The 23,964-nt window shown below is 37.8% G+C and overlaps 1 long non-coding RNA gene across 1 annotated transcript in view; it reads left to right on the top strand.

Annotated features, from left to right (window-relative positions):
• The first annotated feature begins 591 nt into the window (after nt 1-591).
• Nucleotides 592-23,964, top strand: part of LOC129629683 (uncharacterized) — a 28,610-nt gene continuing 5,237 nt past the window's right edge. Inside the window, exons 1-2 of the long non-coding RNA XR_008703310.1 lie at nt 592-923; nt 6,846-6,921. This is a non-coding gene — a long non-coding RNA (uncharacterized LOC129629683). The remainder of the gene's footprint in view (nt 924-6,845; nt 6,922-23,964) is intronic.

The raw sequence follows: 23,964 nt of genomic DNA, 5'->3' as shown, positions 1-23,964 counted from the left end.
AACCGTAAGCTGGACTCAAGATGTCTGGGAGAAATATCAATAATCTCAGATATGCAAATGATCACTCTAATGGCAGAAATCAAAGAAGAACTAAAGAGTCTCTAGAGAAGGGTGAAAGAGGAAAGTGAAAAAGCTAACTTAAAACTCAACATTCAAAATACTAAGATCATGGCATTCGGTCTCATCTTTTCATGTCAAACAGATGGGAAAAAAATGGAAGTAATGACAAATTTTATTTTCCTGAGCTCCAAAATCACTGCAGAGACTGCAGCCATAAAATTAAGACACTTTCTCCTTGGAAGAACTGCTATGAAAAACCTTGACACCATATTAAAAAGCAGAGATCTGCAATCACTTTGCAGACAAAGGTCCCTGTAGTCAAAGCTATGGTTTTTCCAGTAGTCATGTATGGATATGAGAGTTGGATCATAAAGAAGGCTGTGCGCCATAGAATTAACCTGTTCAAATTGTGGTGCTGGAGAATACTCTTCCGAATCCCTCAGACTGCAAAGAGATCAAAGTAGTCGTTCCTAAAGGAAATCAACTCTGAATATTCATTGGAAGGATTGATATTGAAGCTGAAACGCCAATATTTTGGTCACCTGAGGTGAGGAGTCAACTCACTGCAAAAGTCCCTCATGCTCGGAAAGAGTGAAGGGAAATGGAGAAGAGGGCAGCAGAGGATCAGAGAGCATTACTGATTCAATGGATATGAATTTGTGCAAACTCCAGGACATAGTGGAGAACAGAGGAACCTGACGTGCTGCAGCTCATGGGGTCACAGAGAGTTGGAGACAACTTAGTGACTGAACAACAACAAAGAAGGATACCTGGAAAGCAGTGCGAGAACCTGAAGTAACATCAGGAGCAGGATGGTGGTTTTAACAACACATTCTGAACTTTTTTACACAGACACACAGTGGGTAAGAATCCATTATGTCTAAAAGTGTTGAATAAGACAAATTATTTCATTTTGGGAAATTAGTTTTGAGTTTATATTAAGGCCAATAATTTTCTCTTATTGGATCTAGTGAAAGGACCAAGGATCTAGCAATTTCTCAGTTAATGTTACTGTTACTAAAATTACAGCCTAGAGGGATAGGGTGGGGAGGGAGGTGAGAGCAGGGTTCAGGATGGGATAAACATACGTATCAGTTCAGTTCAGTTGCTCAGTCGTGTCTGACTCTTTGTGACCCCATGAATTGCAGCACGCCAGGCCTCCCTGTCCATCACCAAGTTCATCCCGGAGTTCACTCAAACTCATGTCCATCGAGTCAGTGATGCCATCCAGCCATCTCATCCTCTGTCGTCCCCTTCTCCTCCTGCCCCCAATCCCTCCCAGCATCAGGGTCTTTGGCCAATTAATGTTGATGTGTGGCAGAAACCATCACAATATTGTAAAGCTATTATCCTCCAATTAAAATTAATTTTAAGAAATTAATTTTACAATGTCATGTTTTCATATATATGTATGAAAAAGAAATGAACAAGTGTATATAACAAAGACTAAATTAGGAAAGAATATCTGTAAACATGTATAAGAAAATGTTTTATAAATAGCTATTTTTATATGTATTATCATAGACATTGAAGTTGCTAGATTGTTTGATCTCTGTATCTATAACGATTACAGAGATACATCTCCTGTGGTATAATAGAGGACTCAACTCAACTAACAGTATTCAAATAATAGATAGAAAGTGGTATATTACCATTATTGCTTACTTTTTGGTATGTTTATGAAACCAAAATCTTTATAGGAACATACATGACAGATAGATGGCTGCATAAATGGATGAATGGTTACAGTTCTTTCATTGTTTAAAAATGTTGTCTTCAGTAAAAGAAGAAAATATTCAATACAGAGACATATTTGTAATTGTTAAAAAATAATTAGAAACAAAGGAATGCAGAAGTTTGTCTAAAACTAGGTAACATATATTTGACCCATAATCTCACATACATAAAAGGGCTAATTAAGCAATATATTTTGACAGAGCAGCTACTCTCTCATCCTTGATACCATTTTAATCTGTTCTGTTTCTTTAATTACTACTATGAGTAAGAAAATAAATTTCTTACTGCAGTTAATTTTAATTAATTTAAATCCAGAAAGCCACATACAACTATTTAAAGAGTTACATTATTTGACAGTTCAATACCAGATTCTCTCTTTTCTAACCCCAAAAAAGGGCTTCCCCAGTGGTGCTAGTTGTAAAGAACCTGCCTGCTAATGCAGGAGACATAAGAGACATAGATTCAATCCCTTGGTCAGGCAGATGCCCTGGAGGAAGGCATGGCAACCCACTCCAGTATTCTTGCCTGGAGAATCCCATGGACAGAGGAGCCCAGTGGACTACAGGGTCGCAAAGAGTCAGCCATGACTGAGTGACTTAGCATGCATATGTACCCCCAAGAAGACCACCTAAGCATCAGACAGTATCCTATCTAAAAAGACATTGGTTTCTGCCTCCTCACAAATATTAGATTTCTGCCATTTTCTTCTAGTATTCCTTAATGCAAAACAATGAATTATGTACATAAATGTATGCTGCTTAAAGGAAAAAAGTTATTTAAAACATGTGACCATGCTTCCTGAAACCGTTTCTAACCTTTACATTTGCAGAACAAGCTAAGAGATGGCATTTGCAAAGATATCCCAGGATGATATTAACATTAACAATTGAAGGCATGCTCTGTAGAATATTTAATAAAAAGTGACTTTTCTCCTCTTTGCAACATAGAAAGATTGGTCTTACACTTAAAGTACAAATACAAATCAGGTCTCAAGTTTGTGTCCTATGATCTCAACTGTCAGAAATAAATAATTCTCCTACAGAACTAAAGAGCATCTCATACAAAAATCTCTCCCCCAACCTGTCCAGTGTGATGCTGTGGGGTAGTATCAGCCACCACAGCTCCTCTGCTCACATGTGTCTTAGGCTAACTCTAAAGTTCAGTGGTTAAAATCTTAGAGGCTAAAGAGGAGGAAAATACCATTTCATTTTCTGATCTTGAACCTGCTTTTCTCCCATGGAACCTTCTCACTTTTCACCCTCCTCACTCTCCCCCAGCCCACAGGAAAGCTTGTCTCCTATGAGAATTGAAATGTTCAAATGACAAATGCTCATCGTGAATGTTATGGACAGTTGTGCCTTCTTCAGCTCATCTGGTGTTTGGAACGCAACATGCAGCACATTGTTCATTGCACAAGCTATGGAATCAGACAGATGCTGCCTTCTTTGAATATTCAAATATTCAAAATGGCTTGAATATTTACTATATATTACTATCACCTTGGGCATGTTAGACTTTGTGTAGCCACGCTACTGCAACTGCAAAATTATGATATTAATAGTTGCCTTAGAGGATGATTACTAGGAAAAATCAAACAGTACACATGTGAATTTGTTATCCAGCTCCTGACATCAAGTCTCCAAATGACAGCCATTACAGTTTTAAAAGGACAAAATGGATAAGTGTGTGTGTGTACTCAGTCGCTCAGTCATGTTTGATTCTACAACCCACCAGACTCCTCTGTCCATGGAATTTCCCAGGCAAGAAGACTGGTGTGGGTTGCCAGGGGATGTCCAGGGGAATCTTCCAAACCCAGGGACCCAAGTCCCTTACATCTCCTGCATTGGCAAGCAAATTCTTTATCATTGTGCCACCTTGAAAGCCCATATAATAATAGCAGGTGTAATTGAATAACAATAATCTTAGGAAGTGTTTATCATCCATTTGTGCTTTTCCTCCTTAACTCCTGCGTTGAATTCTTCTCTTCACTGAAACTCTAAGACATTTGAAAACACAAATTATTTTACTGCACTTTGTTTCCTTGACTGAATCCTCAGTGAAGGAACATCCCAATATTAATATCTCGTCAGCTACACTCATTTTTCTTCTGTCAAATACAACACTACTTCCCTGATTTCCTGTATTGGTAAAGGAAATTCATTTGTCATTAATTCATTTGATTCATTTGTCATTAATCTTTCACTCCTTTCATGAGATCAGTGTGCAAGTCATGTAAGCTCCACAATACTGATATGTCTTAAATATCTTCCTTATATTCCTACAGCTTCTGCCTTACTACAGACTTTTACTATCCCTTTCATCAATGTCATCCTCTACCGCCATTTATGACTCCTAAAAAGCACCCAAGTGACCATTATATAATGATCATGCCACTTTGCTTGGAAGCCTACAGTGATTTTCATTTTCATAACATAAATCCAAACTTCCTAATCACAGCACACAAAACTGTTAGTTATGGCCGTGTCTTTCTTTCAGGACTCTGTTTTCTACTTTTCACCCTCAAAAAACTATCTAGAGATTCACCAACATTCCCTGCTACTTTTCAATAAAAGCAATAGAAACCCACCCGAAACATTTAAAGCCAATGGAAGGAGATACTAATGATAAAGGTATGAACAGCTCACAGATTCTGATGTATAAGTACAAATCAGATCACAGGGAGTGAAACTCTGAATGAAAAATAATTAAGTTGTTCTTTTATGGCATGGTCTCTAATATCTGCCTCCCTGAGTCAGCTCCCTGAGTCAAATTCTTGACATGCCTTCTCTCCTCAGCTCGTCTTGTTACATGAAACATTCTGCCCACAATGCACAGCTTTATACAAAGTCACCTCTGCTCCAGAGCCCATTGCCTACTGGTTATCTGCTGTTTGTCAGTGAATTGCAAATCTAGTTCAACTCATTACTACTTGGGCTGAACCTGAGACTGATGGTCAGAGCATGCAAGGAAAACAAAACTAAAATGAACCAGAAAAAGAAAACACACTGAGCATCATTTCCTGGGGGGCAGGATAAGAGGAGCCCTAGAAGTTTAATCTCAAAGTGACAGAAAGGTGTGGAAGGCACATTGACTAATATATCCAAATATACTCAAAACCTCTGTATTTCCACTTTTATCCCCCTTGTCTGCTAACTATCCATTTTCCAAAATTCTATAAGATCCTTGAAGACAAAGATTGTATCTTGCTTTTTCGTTGTGTCTGCAGTGCAGAAAATATGAGACAACCTACAAATCATTGTTTAATTAATTCACGTATTTCTTGTCACCTCTCTATAAGGGCTTTGCTATCTCTTGCAGAAAAAAAATGGCCTCTCCATCCCTTATATGCTATTAGAATATCCTCTAAATATACTTTTTGCCAGAAACTAAAATACTGGTGTATTTATTTGATTCCATCACTATACTGGACTATAAGAGCCTTGAGGAAATATTATGATATATTGATTTCTAACAACATTTCTAACCACGGCAGATCTGAAAAATGTCTGTTATATACATGACTGAATGAATGGGAAACTCTAACAATCCCTTCATGCTCCTAACACCCTTTGTGATTGATTCTTCCTTTATAATAGCACTATTTTATGTAAGGTTATGTGGATCACCATGAAAAAGGAATAAGTAATGCTGCACAAAGCTTGTCATTGTGTAAAACATGACTTAACACCTGCAAAAAAAAAAAAAAAAAGTACTTATGGCCTATCACTATCGCTAGTTTTATTGGCCTTTCACTGGTGAAGCTGGGTCTTCAGCACACTCTCTCTGAAGCATACTTAGGGGACTTTGCTAAAGGTCTTGATATAGAACTTTGACTTATTTGCCCCAATGACTTAGTTATAATACAAGTCTCTGTGGAATATACTAATTGGCTTTGTTTTAATACTCCTTTATCACAGCATACATAATTATTTTGTTTGGAGATCATCTAAAGTGTATACCATATGTCAAAAATAATCAGATGTATTGTTCTTTCATTTCCTTAATGAACTTTACCAGACTTTATTTTTTCCAGTAAGTTACTTATGAGTCACAGTTTAGAAACTAATTCTAAAGGAAAGGAACTTTCCAAGCATGGGAATGGTGAGTATTAACTTCAGCATATGACCATCTGTCATAGTTAATACCCATCACGGATTTCTTCGCCATTGATTTGTTTCTGCAGCCTATAAAAATCAGAGTCTTTGAACTTTGAATAATGGTAAATTCTTTGTATACTTAGCAACTTGTTACTGAAGTTAATTTTCTTTAAGCTATAAATATTTGTATATTTAAATTTTTTATTTCTATAGTTTAAAGTAGGAGTGAAATTCTCTAAATTCCTAATTGTCTGGAAGTAATCCCAATGAACACGACATTAAAAAAACAATTTGTTTTTAACATTGCTTAGGGTTGTCTAACATCTTTAGACTTGCCTAATATTAAGCTTCTCTCAAAGTTTAAACAAACTTGGTTGAGGAAACCAAAAGTAGTATATTTTTTAAAGTTTCAAAATAGTCAGCTCTAATTTGCCCATGTTGATTCAGGGTCTTGTTAAATGTCCAACATAGAGAAGATTTCTCTGCAATAACCTCAAATAACCACAATGACAGCTCTCTAATTTGTATGTATTTTGTCTTTTCTGTTCTTATATGACAGTTAAGTGAATAATTGCTTTCAAAAACAGTCAATTACATCCACAGTTAATTGCATTAATTATCTACAGGACTTTTCTGTACAATATAAAGTTTCAGATAGCACAAGGGAAATTTGCTTCATCTTTAAAGCATGTGGGTATATCACATTCAGTAAACATACAGTATTGCTTATGTAAGTTCAACCCACTATGAGTATCAACTGGGACCAGGGGAGAGGGGTAGAAATCATTTGGGAACAAACAGCTCTAACTTTTCTTTGCAAAAAGAGTGACATTCATCACCTTCTTTTGAAAGTGGTAAACACATAAGGAAATATATAAAACTCAGGGTGAAAACAAAGAACAATCTGGAACAAGCAGTAAAAGTAGAATTCACCTGCTCTTTCTTTTCAAGATACTCCTAGAAGTCGGTGTGGTTGAAGAAAGACCCACCATTGCCTCCTGCAACACATCCCCTCTACAGGTAAAAGGTAACTCACAAAGCTGGGAGTCCCTCACTTTACACCATAACCCACCAAATTTGGGTTACATAACCAGAAAGAGTCAGATTTGCATTACTAACCACCTAAACATAGGCAAAGCCCTATCTCATGCTGTCTCTAATTTGTTGAAGTTTGTATGAAAGGAATATTTGAGAGATAATTAAGGTCATGAGAAAGAGAGTCATCAGAATAGAATACATTTTGTCTTGCCTCTCTGGACAGAATATTAATCTTAATAATAATTAAGATCATATAATTAAATTTAATAATAATAATTTTAATATAATAATTTAAAATAATCTTAATAATACTTAATCTTAATAATTTGTCTACTAGACAAATCTGTTTCAGGCTAAATTATAGAGATGTGAAAAGCATTCATAGAACAGGAAGGAATAATGAAAGTCAGAAAATCTACAGATAAAATTGTTGATTATTAAATGTCTTTAGAGAAGAGATTGCCAAATTTGTGTCAGGACATCCAAGACACAACTGTTATAACAACATGTTATTAGATAGGAAGAATCAACATTGTCAAAATTATTATACTAAAAATTCAGACTTAAATTGAAGAAAGTAGGGAAAACCACTAGACCGTTCAGGTATGACCTAAATCAAATCCCTTACAATTACACGGTGGAAGTGACAAATAGATTCAAAAAATTAGATCTGATAGACAGAGTGCCTTAAGAACTATGGATGGAGGTTTGTGACATTGTAGAGGAGGAAGTGATCAAGAACATCCCCAAGAAAAAGAAATGCAAAAAGGCAAAATGGCTGTCTAAGGAGGCCTTACAAATAACAGAAAAGAAGAGAAGCTAAAGGCAAAGGAGAAAAGAAAAAACATACCCATTTGAATGCAGAGTTCCACATAGCAGGGAGCGATAAGAAGCCTTCCTCGGTGATCAGTGAAAAGAAATAGAGGAAAACAATAGGATCGAAAAGACTATAGATCTCTTCAAGAAAATTAGAGATACCAGCGGAATATTCCATGCAAAGATGGGCACAAAAGAGGACAGAAATAACCTCTTCACTCGAGGTAATTTCCTTGCTGACAAACTTGTAACAGATATAATAATATTTAACTTATATTGAACCTAGGTACAATGAAAATATTCTGCTTAATGTTAAGTACTCTTAGACATGTCTACATTATTTAGATCAACAAACAAACATTAATATCAAGTATTTAACACTGAATATTTCCCATTTCACATGAACCTGAAATTCCTTTAAGTTAATTTCTCTTGTATTTAGAAGTATTTGATTTGAAAGCGCTTACTTTTTTTTTTAAGGCCAGTTATATTAGAGCTCATTTACAAACTGATCTCAGCAATCAGCAATATTATCAAAAAAAACAAAGACATACACTGAGACATATATACATACAAATAGACACAAGAGATCCTAAGATCCAAACTTAGTTATGATTAAAAAATGGTTGGAGTAAGATTTTAAAAGGCTTTGTTTCCCTTTTTTGTTGCTTTTGGTTTCAGGAATTAGATATGGTCTAGATAAGTGATCCAGAGAGCTCTGGTCTAAAGGTATAGAAGGAGTTATTGTCTCAGGGCACGAATTCTTAAAGAGATAATTTTTTTTTCAAGCTTCCTCTGGAGTCTAGAATATTGTGACCACATTGTCAAAATTGTATTTGTGTGTGTGTGTGTGTGACCATAGTTTTATAGCCAAAATTTAGACCAGATAGTGCTCAACTTGGCCCTGATAACAAGGGCAGATTGGTCCCAGCAGGGATTGTCCCTCTGGGGAAGTAGGGGTCTTAGTTTGATCAGCCACTGGCTGTTGATTACAGGAAGAAGTCCTGGACTTAAGGAAACTTCAGTCCATTTTCCTATCCTATGTCAATAAAGATCTAATATTTTTAGGCCATTTTTATTGTCATTAGATCATAGCTATAGATTGACCAGTCATTTAAAAAAATTTCCCAAGGGGTTCCCAGATGGGGTGTGCAACCTTAGAGTGAGCAATTCACATATTAGCTCAAACAGTTTGTACCAGATATCTGTGCACTCAAACCAAACCAACAAACCGAACCAGAACTTCACCAGCCAGGAGTTACACTCCAAATGAAACAAAAGGCAAAGAAATGCCCAGAAATCAAAAGCCAAATGGCAAGAGTTGCCCCCAAAAGATGGTAAAGTGATGCCCAAAAATCAAAAGTCAAATGGCATAAATGCCAAACACGACTTCCCAGTTCCACTAGACCTGCAACCTGGCAAGGTCAGCCTTTTTAGTTCTGATAGTTTCAAGCTATTTCTTGTTGATTTTCTGCAAAGAAGTTACTCTATCATTTCTTGTTTTAGAAGCTTCTAGATACCAAAGCACGGCTGGCCTTTTCTAATTGTGTACATAAAAATATCAATTTTAGAATATAAAAAGAACCCAAATTTGGCCATTTTAGGCTGAGATCTCTTTTAGTATAATTTCTCCAATTAATTAGGTACTTGCAAGTATGAACTCTGTATGTATTGTACATGAATCTGGCTAGAGTATTAGTCAGAGGCTAGCTTTCTGACACCGCTTTATTTCTGTTGAGAGATTCTGTTTCCCATTTTAAGCTGGATTTGTCAGGGATAAAAATCACTAATGAACTTGTGTAGTGGGTCCATGTGCTGCTTGTGAGCTTACCTCCTCCAGGAGTCACCCCAGAGTTGTTTCAGCTCATCTTACGTGTCTCAGATTCTGCCTCTGGCAATCTAAGACCATTGTGGCTACTCAGGTCACCGAATGGACAGTTCGTATGTGCGACCCCCAGACAAGCAAATATTTTAATTAATGAGTGGGTTTCCCTATGGGACCACTGCACGGTATGAGGACTAGGCCTCCACCACTCCCATAAATTTCTCAGTGACCTGAGAAAACCGAAACCGGCCGGGGGGAGTCTTGTCCCTTTTCTTCAGAGCAAAGCTCTCATGTATTTTCCTCACTTTTATCCTGACAAATTCTATAAAAACAGTCAAGTTGAGGAAAAGTGTCAGATCAGCCTCTTAACCACTCAACCAGGATCATTCAGTCCCTTACAATGGTGCGACCTCAGCATTTTTTAGCCAAGCCCCAGGTATTCCTCAATTTTTTTCCCAATCGAGCCTCCCTACCCAGTACCTTTCCACCAGGTGGGCAATTCTCCTGGCATCTTTCAGCCAGCCCCCCACCTAGCATCTTTTGACTGGGTGGGAATTCCTCAGTATCTTTGAACCAAGCCCTACTCAGTGTCTAGACCATGAGTGGGTATGCCCTGGATGTTTCACCCAGGCCCCCCCTAGTATCTTTCCTACTAGGAGGGAGCAGGTAACCTGCTCCACTGCCAAATAAAACTCAGAATCTTAACCAATATGGGAGATTCAAGAACCAGGAGAAACATACCCAAATTCGTCTGTACTCCCCGAGGAGTACTGGTACCAGTACTCCTACTGGTACCAAAACTCTGATTCCTCGTGGAGTCCAGTCAAAGGAAGGAAGTCCACTCTGGGTCACATCATCAGCTGCCATAACTGTTGACTAAAAAAAGATGTACAACTTGAGAGTTGTGAGTTTAAGTTTTATTTGGAGCAAAATGAGGACTGCAGCCCGAGAGGCAGCATCTCAGATAGCTCTGAGAGACTGCTCCAAAGACTGCAGTGGGGGAAAGACAATAAATAAGGTTTTGGTGAAGGAGGAGTTCAATACCATGAAGCGCTCATTTTACAAAAGGCTTTTTCTTAGTCATGAGGATCTGATGTTACCATGAAGGGATTTAGTGCTTCTCTAGACATGAGGAGATGCAAGGATTGAGATAATAAAATCTGCTCCTAAAAACATCCAACTATCTAAAGACCTGTCCCACCTGTCCCTGAGCACAGACTGCCTCAGTCCACCCTGAACTCCCTCAGGGGTTGTTGTCAACCACTATAGCAGCATGGGGTTCAATCTCCATAGAGGCAGATGGCAAATGCCTTTGTTGCTCAGTCATTGGCAATGCTCTTGGTAAGTGCCAATTTGTAGTTCACATGCTCAAGCCTGGTCCCTGGTCTGGAAGCTAAATCTTCTTTGGAGATCACACATCTGACAATAGGTTGGTTTTAATATGCAGTATAAAGAGATAAAATTCTAGAATCAAGGAAACAACCAGAAGGTTGTTAGAATGAGTTAACTGTGCAATGATGAAGATTGAAAACAAAGGGATGTGGAAGTAGAGAGGCTACAAATCGATGAGCTATATCAAACAAAGAATAGTATATTCTAACAGAACAGGTGAAAGGAAGAGCATAGAGTAGCAACAGAGTTGTCTAGTCTGGATTCCTCTGATCCAAATGAATAGTGGGGAGTCATATGGGGTCACTTTGTCAATGTTAGGCTTGAAGCACTATTAAGGAATCTACATAGATGACATGTCAGGAAGAATATTGCCTTCCCTACCAATGTCAAAGTATTTCATGGTTAAAACAAGATAATAACATATGGAAATATTTTTCCAAGTTTACATATAGCTTATGGAGAAATATAAATATAGCTCATGTATAAAAGATGGTTTCATTGTTGCTTCCATTATTAGCCATTACAATATTACATGGCTGAGATTCAAAGAGGCTCTAGAGTAGATAATCTAGACTAATGGGTGTCTCCTTGACGTTATAGTTAAAAATTGGCCCATGGATGAGTTTAGTTAGAATGAAGAAGAGCAATGGGCTCACAGTATTCAGACAAAGGTCAAAGAAGAATGAATACCAAAATCTCAATAGAATATTTAGATTTCTATAGCTGGAGAAGACCCTTGAGAGTCCCTTGGACTGCAAGATCATCAAACCAGTCAATCCTAAAGGAAATCAGTCCCAAATATTCATTGAAAGGGACTGATGCTGAAGCTGAAACTCCAATACTTTGGCCACCTTATGTGAAGAACTGACTCGGAAAAGACCCTGATGCTGGGAAAGATTGAAGGCAGGAGGAAAATGGGATGGCAGAGGATGAGATGGCTGGATGGCATCAATGGACTCAATGGACATGAGCTTGAGCAAGCTCAGCGAGTTGTTGATGGACAGGAAAGCCTGGTATGCTGCAGTCCATGGGATTGCAAAGAGTTGGACATGATGGAGCAACTGAACTGACAGTTGGGTATAGGTTTTGTTTTCTTTATCATAAAAGTTGAATTTGATATTAATCAAAATCAATATTGAACTTGATATCAAATTCAACATTTAGACATGAAGGACAACTTAACGTACTTCAGCTCTTTCAACCATTACTCCTGCCAAATACACAGGAGACATACACCGGCCAACAAGGAAAAAAATCACAAAAATTATGTGTCATTGTATATAAAACAATGGTTCCACCATATTTTCAGTTACCACTTATGAAACTAAAATAAGGATTGTATCACATTGTGTGTATGTGTGTGTGTGTGTTTGTGAAAGGACCAGCCAGGGTTCTATGAGATGTATTTCCCTGAAATACAATAGTAAATGATTAGGGAAAATTACTCTGTTGATTTGTTTAGTGAAAGGGGAAAGGAAGCTGATTATCCTTAGCTTGATAAGTAAATTCGAGCAGCTAAATGCTGTAGAGAATAAGAAAATGCTTTGAGTGAATTAATGGCTAAGGAAATCAATAGTCTATGACATTCTTGTTGGTGACAAGATTTAATTTACAGCTTAGAGCACAACAAAGTTGTTTTGCATGAAATTTTCCTCAAAAATATATTTTTATCCTGAAAAACAATTAGTTTCAGACTTGTCCTTTCTCATTATTTAACATTCATAAACCAATATAGTTTATGGTTTAATTAGATGCCTATTCTAATTACTATAGTTTTAAAAGAATACTATCCAGTCATATAAATGAGTGCACTGAAATGTTACCAAGAAATTGTGCAACACATATACAAAAATTGCAAATTATTTTTCAGCTTGTAATAGTAATGAGCATGCATTACATATAGGATGGAAATGAAAATACCATTATTGCTTTGAGAAAATGATTTTATCACAATTCAAAAACACAGGAGTTTAGATGAACTAGTTATTTTATAACAAGTTAAAGAAATACAGTCATGATGCAAAGATGGTGAATGTTTATGAAAGAAAATTCTAGGGATGTTTTATATACAAATTAGGATGTTGTCAGGAAATTATCATGGATTGTAATAAGCCCATCTTTTCACAAACTCCTAATTATTCCTTAACTTTCCTTGTCCCATAAAGAGTTGTTTTTTTCCTCTTTTCTAACTCAATGTTTTGTGCATGTGTCTGTGGTTCTAAAATGTGAGATTATCTCTCTCCTCAAGAGCTCAGCCTTCTGCTCCACTTGGCAGCCCTAAGGATTTGCATAGAGCAAATCATGTCAAGCCAGAACTGTGTCAGAGATGACAAATACATGTCAGCACTTAATGGCCTTTTTGTTAAGATAAGAGTGGGAACGTAAAGAAAATATACAGAAAGAATGACAAAATGTAGTGCTTTACTGACAGTAAACGTGGTGGCTCAGTCATGTCTTTGTAGCCCCATGGACTACAGCCCACCAGACTCCTCTGTCCATGGGATTTCCCAGGCAAGAATACTTGGGAGTATACAAGGGAGTGGGTAGCCATTCTCCAGGGATCTTCCCAACCCATGGATTGAATCCAGGTCTTCTGAACTGCAGGAGAATTCTTTACTCTCAGAGCCACCAGGGAAGCCCTTTACTGGCAGCAAATCTTGTTAGTCGCACAGTTGTGTCCAACTCGTTGCGACCCCACAGACTGTAGCCCACCAGGCTCCTCTGTCCATGGAATTCTCCAGGCAAGAATACTGATGTGGGTTGCCATTCCCTCTCCAGAGGATCTTCCCAATCCCGGGATCAAACCTGGGTCACCTGCCTTATAGGCAGATTCTTTACCATCTGAGCCACTAGGGAAGCCTCAGACCTTATCTCATGTGCATACATTTACCCACAATTGTCAAATGCACAAGATACAATACATACATATCTTCTTCAGTTTAGAATTTTATTTACCCTAAAAAAAAAAAAGTGTTGTAAGCCTTGCTTTGTGTGACTCACAACATCTAATAGAATGTATTAATAAGACTTTGAGGTCAGGGAATTTGTCTCACTTATCCTCCAGTACATGTAACCCTAGGCACTTACAAAAGTGCCTGGGAATTGCACAATTAATATTAGTTGAATGAATCCTTATAGAAATACTTGTTGAATTTTTTTTTTAAATGAAAGGCTCATACTTCTTCCAGTTGGGAACATAGCCTAACTTGTTCTGTTCCACTAGCATTATATTTATCTGAGTCTCTATGTCAGTTCAGTTCAGTAAGTTGCTCAGTCAAGTCAGACTCTTTGTGATCCTGTGGACTGCAGCATGCCAGGCCTCCCTGTCCATCACCAACTCCCAAAGTTTACTCAAACTCATGTTCATTGAGGCAGTGATATCATCCAACCATCTCATCCTCTGTCATCCCCTTCTCCTCTCGCTTTCAATCTTTCCCAGCACTGAAAGCTTTTTGCAATGAGTCAGTTCTTCACATCAGGTGGCCAAAATATTCGAGTTTCAGCCTCAACATCAGTCCTTCCAATGAATATTCAGGGCTGGGTTCCTTTAGGATGGACAGGTTGGATCCCTTGCAATCCAAGGGACTCTCAAGAGTCTTCTCCAACACCACAGTTCAAACACATCAATTCTTTGGCACTCAGTTTTCTTTATAGTCCAACTCTCACATCCATACATGACCACTGGAAAAACCATAGCCTTGACTAGTCAGACATTTGTGAACAAAGTAATGTCTCTGCTTTTTAATATGCTGTCTAGGTTGGTAAAAACTTTCCTTCCAAGGAGTTAAGTGTCTTTTAATTTCATGGCAGCAGTCACTATCTGCAGTGTCTTCGGAACCCCCCCAAAAAATAAAGTCTGTCACTGTTTCCCCATCTATTGGCCATGAAGTGATGGGACCAGTTGCCATGATCTTAGTTTTCCGAATGTTGAGCTTAAAGCCAACATTTTCACTGTCCTCTTTCACTTTCATCAAGAAGCTCTTTGGTTATTATTCGCTTTCTCCCATAACGATGGTGCCATCTGCATATCTGAGGTTTTTGATATTTCTCCCACCAATCTTGATTCCAGCTTGTGCTTCATCCAGCCCAGCATTTCTCATGATGTACTCTGCATATAAGTTAAATAAGCAGGGTGACAATATACAGCCTTGACGTACTTCTTTTCCTATTTGGAACCAGTCCGTTGTTCCATGTCCAGTTCTAACTGTTGCTTCCTGACCCGCATACAGATTTCTCAAGAGGTAGGTCAGGTGGTCTTATATTCCCATCTCTTAAAAAATTTTTCACAGTTTGTGGTAATCCACACAATCAAAGACTTTGGCATAGTCAATAAAGCAGAAATAGATGTTTTTCTGAAACTCTCTTGCTTTTGCGATGATCCAGTGGATGTTGGCAATATGATCTCTGGTTCCTCTGCCTTTTCTAAAACCAGCTTGAACATCTGGAAGTTCACAGTTCACGTATTACTGAAGCCTGGCTTGGAGAATTTTGAGCATTACTTTACTAGCGTGTGAGATGAGTGCAATTGTGCAGTAGTTTGAGCATTCTTTGGCATTGCCTTTCTTTGGGATTGGAATGAAAACTGACCTTTTCCAGTCCTGTGGCCACTGCTGAGGTTTCCAAATTTGCTGGCATATTGAGTGCAGCACTTTCACAGCATCATCTTTTAGGATTTGAAATAGCTCAACTGGAATTCAATCACTTCCACTATCTTTGTTCATAGTGATGCTTCCTAAGGCCCACTTGACTTCACATTCCAGGATGTCTGGCTCTACGTGAGTGATCACACCATCGTGATTATCTTCATCATGAAGATCTTTTTTGTACAGTTCTTCTGTGTACTTTTACCACGTTTTCTTAATATATTCTGCTTCTCTTAGGTCCATACCATTTCTGTCCTTTCTTCTGCCCATCTTTGCCTGAAATGTTCCCTTGGCATCTCTAATTTTCTTGAAGAGATCTCTAGTCTTTCCCATTCTATTGTTTTCCTCTATTTCTTTGCATTGATCACTGAGGAAGGCTTTCTTATCTCTCCTTGCTTTTCTTTGGAACTCTGCATTCAAATGGGTATATCTTTCCTTTTCTCCTTTGCTTTTCACTTCTCTTTTTTTCACAGCTCTTTGTAAGGCCTCCTCAGACAGCCATTTTGCCTTTTTGCATTTCTTTTTCTTGGGGATGGTCTTGATACCTGTCTCCTGTATAATGTCACAAACACTGTCCATAGTTCGTCAGGTACTCTATCAGATCTAAGCCCTTGAATCTATTTGTTACTTCCACCATGTAATCGTAGGGATTTGATTTAGGTCATACCTGAATGGTCTAGTGGTATTCCCTACTTTCTTCAATGTAAGTCTGAAATTGGCAATAAGGAGTTCATGATCTGAGCCACAGTCAGCTCCCAGTCTTGTTTTTGCAGACTGTATAGAGCTTCTCCATCTTTGGCTGCAAAGAATATAATCAATCTGATTTCGGTGTTGACCATCTGGTGATGTCCATGTGTAGAGTCTTCTCTTGTGTTGTTGGAAGAGGGTGTTTGCTCTGGCCAGTTCGTTCTCTTGGCAAAACTCTATTAGCCTTGCCATGCTTCATTCTGTACTCCAAAGCCAAATTTGCCTGTTACCCCAGGTGTTTCTTGACTTCCTACTTTTGCATTCCAGTCCCCATAATGAAGAGGATATATTTTTTGGGTGTCAGTTATAGAAGGTGTCATAGGTCTTCATAGAATCATTCAACTTCAGCTTCTTCAGCAATACTGGTCAGGGCATAGACTTGGGTTACCGTGATATTGAATGGCTTACCTTGGAAACAAAGAGATCATTCTGTCATTTTTGAGATTGTACCCAAGTACTGCATTTTGAACTCTTTCATTGATTATGATGGCTACTTTTTTCTTCTATGGGATTCTTGCCCACAGTAGTGGATACAATGGTCATCTGAGCTAAATTCACCCATTTCAGTCCATTTCAGTTTGGTGATTCCTAAAATGTTGATGTTCACTCTTGCTATCTCCTGTTTGACCACTTCCAATTTGCCTTGATTCATGGACCTAACATTCCAGGTTCCTATGCAATATTGTTCTTTACAGCATTAGACTTTGCTTCTCTCACCTGTCACAACTGCAACTGGGTGTTGTTTTTGCTTTGGCTCCGTCTCTTCATTCTTTTTGAAGTTATTTCTTCACTGATCTGTAGCATATTGGGCACCTACTGACCTGGGAGTTCATCATTCAGTTCCTATTTTTTTGCCTTTTCATACTGTTCATGGGGTTCTCAGGGCAAGAATACTAAAGTGGTTTGCCATTCCCTTCTCCAGTGGACCACATTTTATCAGAATTCTCCACCATGACCCATCCATCTTGGATGGCCCTACAGGGCATGGCTCATAGTCTCATTGTGTTAGACAAGGCTGTGGTCCATGTGATCAGATTGGTTAGTTTTCTGTGATTGTGGTTTTCAGTCTGCCTGCCCTGTGATGGAGGAGTCTCTATATACTGAATCACAAAGAAAAATTATCAGATAGTACTAGCTAAAATAATGACTAAAAAGAAGCAAAAACAATCTAGACAGTCAACAATTTGTATAAATCTTTCTTATAAAAGAGAAATAGTCCCCCTCTGGAGCCTGTAGAGACCACCTCCGTATTCCAGAGTTAAGGCACAGTATATTAATGCTGTAGAAGAAAAACTACACTGGACACTTGTTTAAAACAGCAAGAAAGACCTTATTCAAATCAACTGCAATGGAGATTAAGATTTTGCAGTGGGGCAGAGGAAAAGAACCAAAACAGAAAGCTTTTTATTCTTAAACACTAGGGAGAGGTATGAGCTAGTAGAAAAGAATTAGAGGATTTTGAGGAAGCTGGTCAAAATAATTAGGCCTTCTGTGTTTGCTATCTGGCACTTATCAAAGTTGGGCTCTTACCCTCCCTCGGAGATTGAAAGACAGGGGCCCTATCTTTCTTGATGATTACATTTCAAAGGGAGGGCTCCCAGGGACTCCAGAAAGAGTCTTGGTTTGTAAAACTGTCAAGAGCCTGAAAAAAGATTTACAGTTCAAAGAGGCAGAGATAGAATTTACAATGGAAAGTTTTCTTAGGTAAATGCTCCCAGAAAAAGAGGTCAGGGTCCTATAGTAAAGAAGTCTGTCTAAAATTTAGTGGAGCTGAGTGGAATATTAAGGGTATCTTGGTCAACACATTTAGGGAGACTACAGCCAGAACAGTGACACTAGAGAATAGCTGGAAAATTTAGGAACTATTTCTTGGTGAAAACATGCCCTCTGGTGCTCTCCGTGTACAAAAATGTGTTCAAGTTGCCTCAGATTCTTCATTTTGCTTTTTCTATTTACTGAAGTCACATCAGTAAACATCCACTTGATTGAGCATTCTTTAAAAATCCAAATATTTTCAGGTTGGTTATCCATAAAAAATGAACAGTTCTGAGTGTCTGTTCTTCAATATGAACAGAAAATTTTAAATAAGTTTTCAAAATGTTGGTTGGAGGCAATATAGAAACTCCAAAACTTTGTAGAAATTCTGACTTTGCTATCTATTAGCTAAATAACCTTTTAGTTTTTAACCTGCAAGTTTTTAAATACTATATTCTTTGTTTATTCATCTGCAGGAAACAGATACACAGGGGTATTGGCATATTTAAGGATATTAACATTATTAAGTGCTTGGAAGTATACCTGAAAGAGAAGCATTACTCAATTCAAGTTTAAGAAATGGAAAATTTTTTTAAGTATCTTCCTAAAACTGGATAAATAAAAACTTTGCAAATGTGTTTCAAATTGAATTCATATTCAGAACGAATTGCTGTTTTCAATTTGCTTTTGGAAGTAGGTTCTATTTTTCCTTCAAATTTTCTAAACTTACACAATCAGAAAAAAAAATCTGTTTAACTAAATTGATCATATTCTTTATAACACTGATATTAAATGCTTTACTTCTTTACCAAATAATTAACAAAAAAATGAACATGTATTAAAACAATATTTTCCACAGAAGCCATAACTTTACCTATGATCATCATGAAACAAGACATATTTGTGATCAAATGAACAATTTATGGTTAAGAAAGAAAGCTGTCTTCCTGTATTGCCCTTGCTAGAAGATGAAGTAATAAATTATATTTCAGGCAAGTAAATGATGTAGCAGCCAAACACAATACTTCACTGTAAGTAGTACAAATAATGACAACTTGAAATTATATGAAAACTTATTGCAAGAAATGTGGAAAAGATGAACTATATAGTATGGAAAAGATGAACTATATAGTAAAGTGGTATTAAATGTCTTAAAAGTTGTATAAATAAATGGTATTATATACCACACCAGCCAAGAACCAGATATACTGTTTGTTAAACATTTTAGGGGAGTTTAATTTGAACTTTCTTGTCAAATAGCCTCTTATATTGAGGAAGTCTACATTTGTGCTTTACTTTGACTTAGGAATAAGAGAATTTGGGTTTGTTTTCTTCCCTGAGACATTATCAAAGTTAACCATAGTATTATAAAAGAACTATTGGCTTTAGTTGACTTTGCCATTTTTCTAAGTGATAAACACAAATAAGTTTTCATTCTGATTATAGATGTATTTCTTTCTGTTTTATTCTCAAAAAAAAAAAAGTTTCTGAATTTCATAAGACCATGAAGGAATATTTTTCTGTATCTGAAACAGTAATTTATAATTATATATTAGCAAAAGTTCTGTTTTTTGGTTTAAAGAACCACTTAATTGAAACATGTTGAACTGGTAATTACGTTAATAATATTACCCAATCTTTGTATAGTGCATTATGGTTTTGAAAAGTATGTTAATACCCACTGCCTATACCAACCTACAACACTGTGAGGCTGGTATTAATAGGGCCCTAATTTAGTTGAAGGAGAAGGCAATGGCACCCCACTCCAGTACTCTTGCCTGGAAAATCCCACGGACAGAGGAGCCTGGTAGGCTGCAGTCCATGGGGTCGCTAAGAGTCGGACACGACTGAGCGACTTCACTTCCACTTTTCACTTTCATGCATTGGGGAAGGAAATGGCAACCCACTCCAGTGTTCTTGCCTGGAGAATCCCAGGGACAGAGGAGCCTAGTGGGCTGCTGTCTATGGAGTCACACAGAGTTAGACACGACTGAAGTGACTTAGCAGCAGCAGCAGCAGCAATTTAGTTGATGTGTGTTCTGTGCTGTGCTCAGTCACTCAGTTGTGTCCACCTCTTAGCAACCCCAAGGAATGTGGCCCATCAGGCACTTTTGTCCATGGGATTTCCCAGGCAAGAAAACTGGAATGGACTGCTATTTCCTTTTCCAGGGAATCTCTCTGACCCAAAGATTGAACCCATGTCTCTCCAACATTGGCAGGCAGATTCTTTACCACTGAGCCACCAGGAAAGCCAAATTAGTTGATGAAGATATTGAAATGCTAAATGTAAGTTATTCCCTAAGATCATGATAAAGTAACTGATTCCAATAAAGAATTTAATCCTACATCATAAGTATTTTGTCTTCTCTGAAGGAAAAAAATAAAAAGACTTAAAGTAAGATGTCAGCGCCTTAAAGTAAGATGCCAATGCACCTCCCTGGTGGCTCAGACAGTAAAGAATCTGCCTGCAGTGTAGGAGACCCAGGTTCGATTCCTGGGTCAGGAAGATCCCCTGGGGAAGGAAATGGCTACCTACTCCAGTATTCTTGCCTGGAAAATTCCATGGACAGAGGAACCTGGCGGGCTACAGTCCGTGGGGTCACTAAGAGTCAGACATGTCTGAGCGACTATCATTTTCACTTTGAAGATGCCAACACAAAATATCTTTTTCTGGGAAATCCTACAAATCCAGAAAATGTTCATTCTCCCAAACATACTAGTGAAAACAGTGATGATGTCCTTTTAAAAGTATACCTGGGAAAAAAAGAATATAGCCTCAAGAGACCAGAACCAAAGCAAACACACAAATTACTGAAAAAAAGCTGCATCTGAGGGCATTTTCAGATTCTTGGTAACAAAGAGCATATAGTGGGGAAAAGTCTAATAGAAAATAGAATGGAGAAAACCCTTTAAGTGCGTATTCCTGAAGAGGTTCACCTTTAGTGAAAAAGTAAGCTGATAAAATAATCCATCTCTGCCTATGGAGATAGCAACAAAATTTGGTAATCCCTGGTTTTGTTAAGAATACAGTGAAATAGAATGTTCCTCCCTGAGAGTACATATTCAAAAATCAGACTACATGTTGAAATGGCATTGAAATAGCCACATGGTTTAAAAACCCTGAATCAAGAAATAAATTAATTTAAATCAACTATCCAGTATGGGGGAAAGCATCCAGATACCTAGCAAAAGCCAGTATTTTCATTCTAGAACTCATAAAATTACCACATAGAATGTTCCGCAAACCCTTTAAAATATCAAAAGAAAAAGAAGAATGGAAAAAAGGCACCCTAAGATAGAGTAAAATAACCAAAAAGACACCAGGAAATTACCAGGAAACGAGAGGAGGAGGAAAGGGAGCAGAGGAAGAAGAAGATGGAGACATAATGAAAGAGAAAGTGAAGACTGACAGGTCTAACATGTATCTAATTGGAGTATTCTAAAGAACAAAGCAGAATTAGGTAAGATCATTCAAAGAGGTAACAGCTTAAAATTTCCTGGAATTAATTTTTAAAAATATATAAATTGCCAGAATCAGAATTCACAAAACATCCCATTCGGGATAAATAAAAGTAAGTCCACAGTATCTTCAGAAAGTTGAAGAAAATAAAATGGAACATATAATGGAATGCATAGTGAAATAATATTTTTAAAAGAATACATATTGCAAAAGTTTAGCCAACATAACTCTAACTGAAGTATATATTTGAAAGAGAAAGTATCAGATCAGTTCAGTTCAGTTCAGTTCATTTCAGTCGCTCAGTCCTGTCTGACTCTCTGTGACCCCATGAATCGCAGCACGCCAGGCCTCCCTGTCCATCACCAACTCCATCGAGTCAGTGATGCCATCCAGCCATCTCAATCTCTGTTGTCCCCTTCTCCTCTTACCCCCAATCCCTCCCAGCATCAGAGTCTTTTCCAATGAGTCAACTCTTTGCATGAGGTGGCTAAAGCACTGGAGTTTCAGCTTTAGCATCATTCCTTCCAAAGAAATCCCAGGGCTGATCTCCTTCACAATGGACTGGTTGGATCTCCTTGCAGTCCAAGGGACTCTCAAGAGTCTTCTCCAACACCACAGTTCAAAAGCATCAATTCTTCGGCACTCAGCTTTCTTCACAGTCCAACTCTCACATCCATACATGACCACTGGAAAAACCATAGCCTTGACTAGATGGACCTTTGTTGGCAAAGTAATGTCTCTGCTTTTCAATATGCTATCTAGGTTGGTCCTAACTTTTCTTCCAAGGAGTAAGCGTCTTTTAATTTCATGGCTGTTGTCACCATCTGCAGTGATTTTGGAGCCCCCAAAAATAAAGTCTGACACTGTTTCCACAGAAATGGTATGGACCTAACAGAAGCAGAAGATATTAAGAAGAGGTGGCAGGAATACACAGAAGAACTATACAAAAAAGATCTTCACAGCCAAGATAATCATGATGGTGTGATCACTCGTCTAGAGCCAGACATCCTGGAATGTGAAGTCAAGTGGGCCTTAGAAAGCATCACTATGAACAAAGCTAGTGGACGTGATGGAATTCCAGTTGAGCTATTTCAAATCCTGAAAGATGATGCTGTGAAAGTGCTGCACTCAATATGCCAGCAAATGTGGAAAACTCAGCAGTGGCCACAGGACTGGAAAAGGTCAGTTTTCATTCCAATCCCAAAGAAAGGCAATGCCAAAGAATGCTCAAACTACCGCACAATTACACTCATCTCACATGCTAGTAAAGAGAAAGTATATCATGCCAAAAAGGTCTGAGATAGAAGAAAAACACAGTAAGAATATAAAATGGCAAATATGATCATTAATTTAAATAAATATTTACAGACTCCATACAAAAAGACTAAAACTTCTATTTCCAGCAGTAATGGGGTGTCCTGAATGACATATATCTGAAAACTATTAAAAATGCCAGAAAACAACTTTCATAGACTTAAAAACATATCAGTGAATTACAAAGAATCTCAGAGGCCAAAATTTAATTGAAAGAGGAATTTAGACTCTTAAGTAGAAGTCTATTAATAATGGGTAAAATAAAAAGCATGGCCCAGAGCTGAGAATAGTTTTTACAATTTTAAGGAGTTATAAGAAAAACTAACAACAAGCAGATGAAGAATATATGACAGAAATTATGTAGCCTGTCAGTATGTGGTCTATTAATTCTAAAATATTTACTACATGGTCCAAAGATAGTTTGCCAAGCCTTGCTCTACAGTCTAGAACACAAGTAGAGCTCTAAATGTGGCTTTATCCTTAAAGGAAATTACCTTATGTAATACCTTTGACTTGATATTTCATGGCCATTCAAGGCCTTGTTGTTCAGTGGCTAAGTCATGTCCCACTCTGCAACCCCATGAACCGCAACATACTAGGCCTCCCTGTCCTTCACTATATCCTGGCTATTGGGTCAGAGATGCTATCTAATCATCTCATCTTCTGCTGCCTTATTTTCTTTGCCTTCAGTCTTCCCTAGCATCAGGGTCTTTTCCAGTGAGTAAGCTTTTTGCATTAGGCAGCCAAAGTATTGGAGTTTCAGCTTCAGCATCGTTCCTTCCAGTGAATATTCAGGGTTGATTTCCTTTAGGATTGACTGGTTTGATTTCCCTGCAGTCCAAGGGACTCTCAAGAGTCTTCTGCATCACTACAATTCAAAAGCATCAGTTATTTGGCACTCAGCCTTCTTTATGGTCTAACTCTTACATCCATACCTGACTACTGGAAAAACCATAGCTTTGACCAGATGGACCTTTGCTGGCAAAGTGATGTCTCTGCTTTTTAATATGGTATCTAGGTTGGTCATAGCTTTTCTTCCAAGGAGCAAGCATCTTTTAATTTCATGACTGTAGTCACTGT

Source organism: Bubalus kerabau, chromosome 1, assembly GCF_029407905.1.
Source record: "Bubalus kerabau isolate K-KA32 ecotype Philippines breed swamp buffalo chromosome 1, PCC_UOA_SB_1v2, whole genome shotgun sequence".
Taxonomy (NCBI): Eukaryota; Metazoa; Chordata; class Mammalia; order Artiodactyla; family Bovidae; genus Bubalus; species Bubalus kerabau.
The sequence above is the reverse complement of the archived record's forward strand: the minus strand, read 5'-3'. Positions and strand labels throughout refer to the sequence as shown.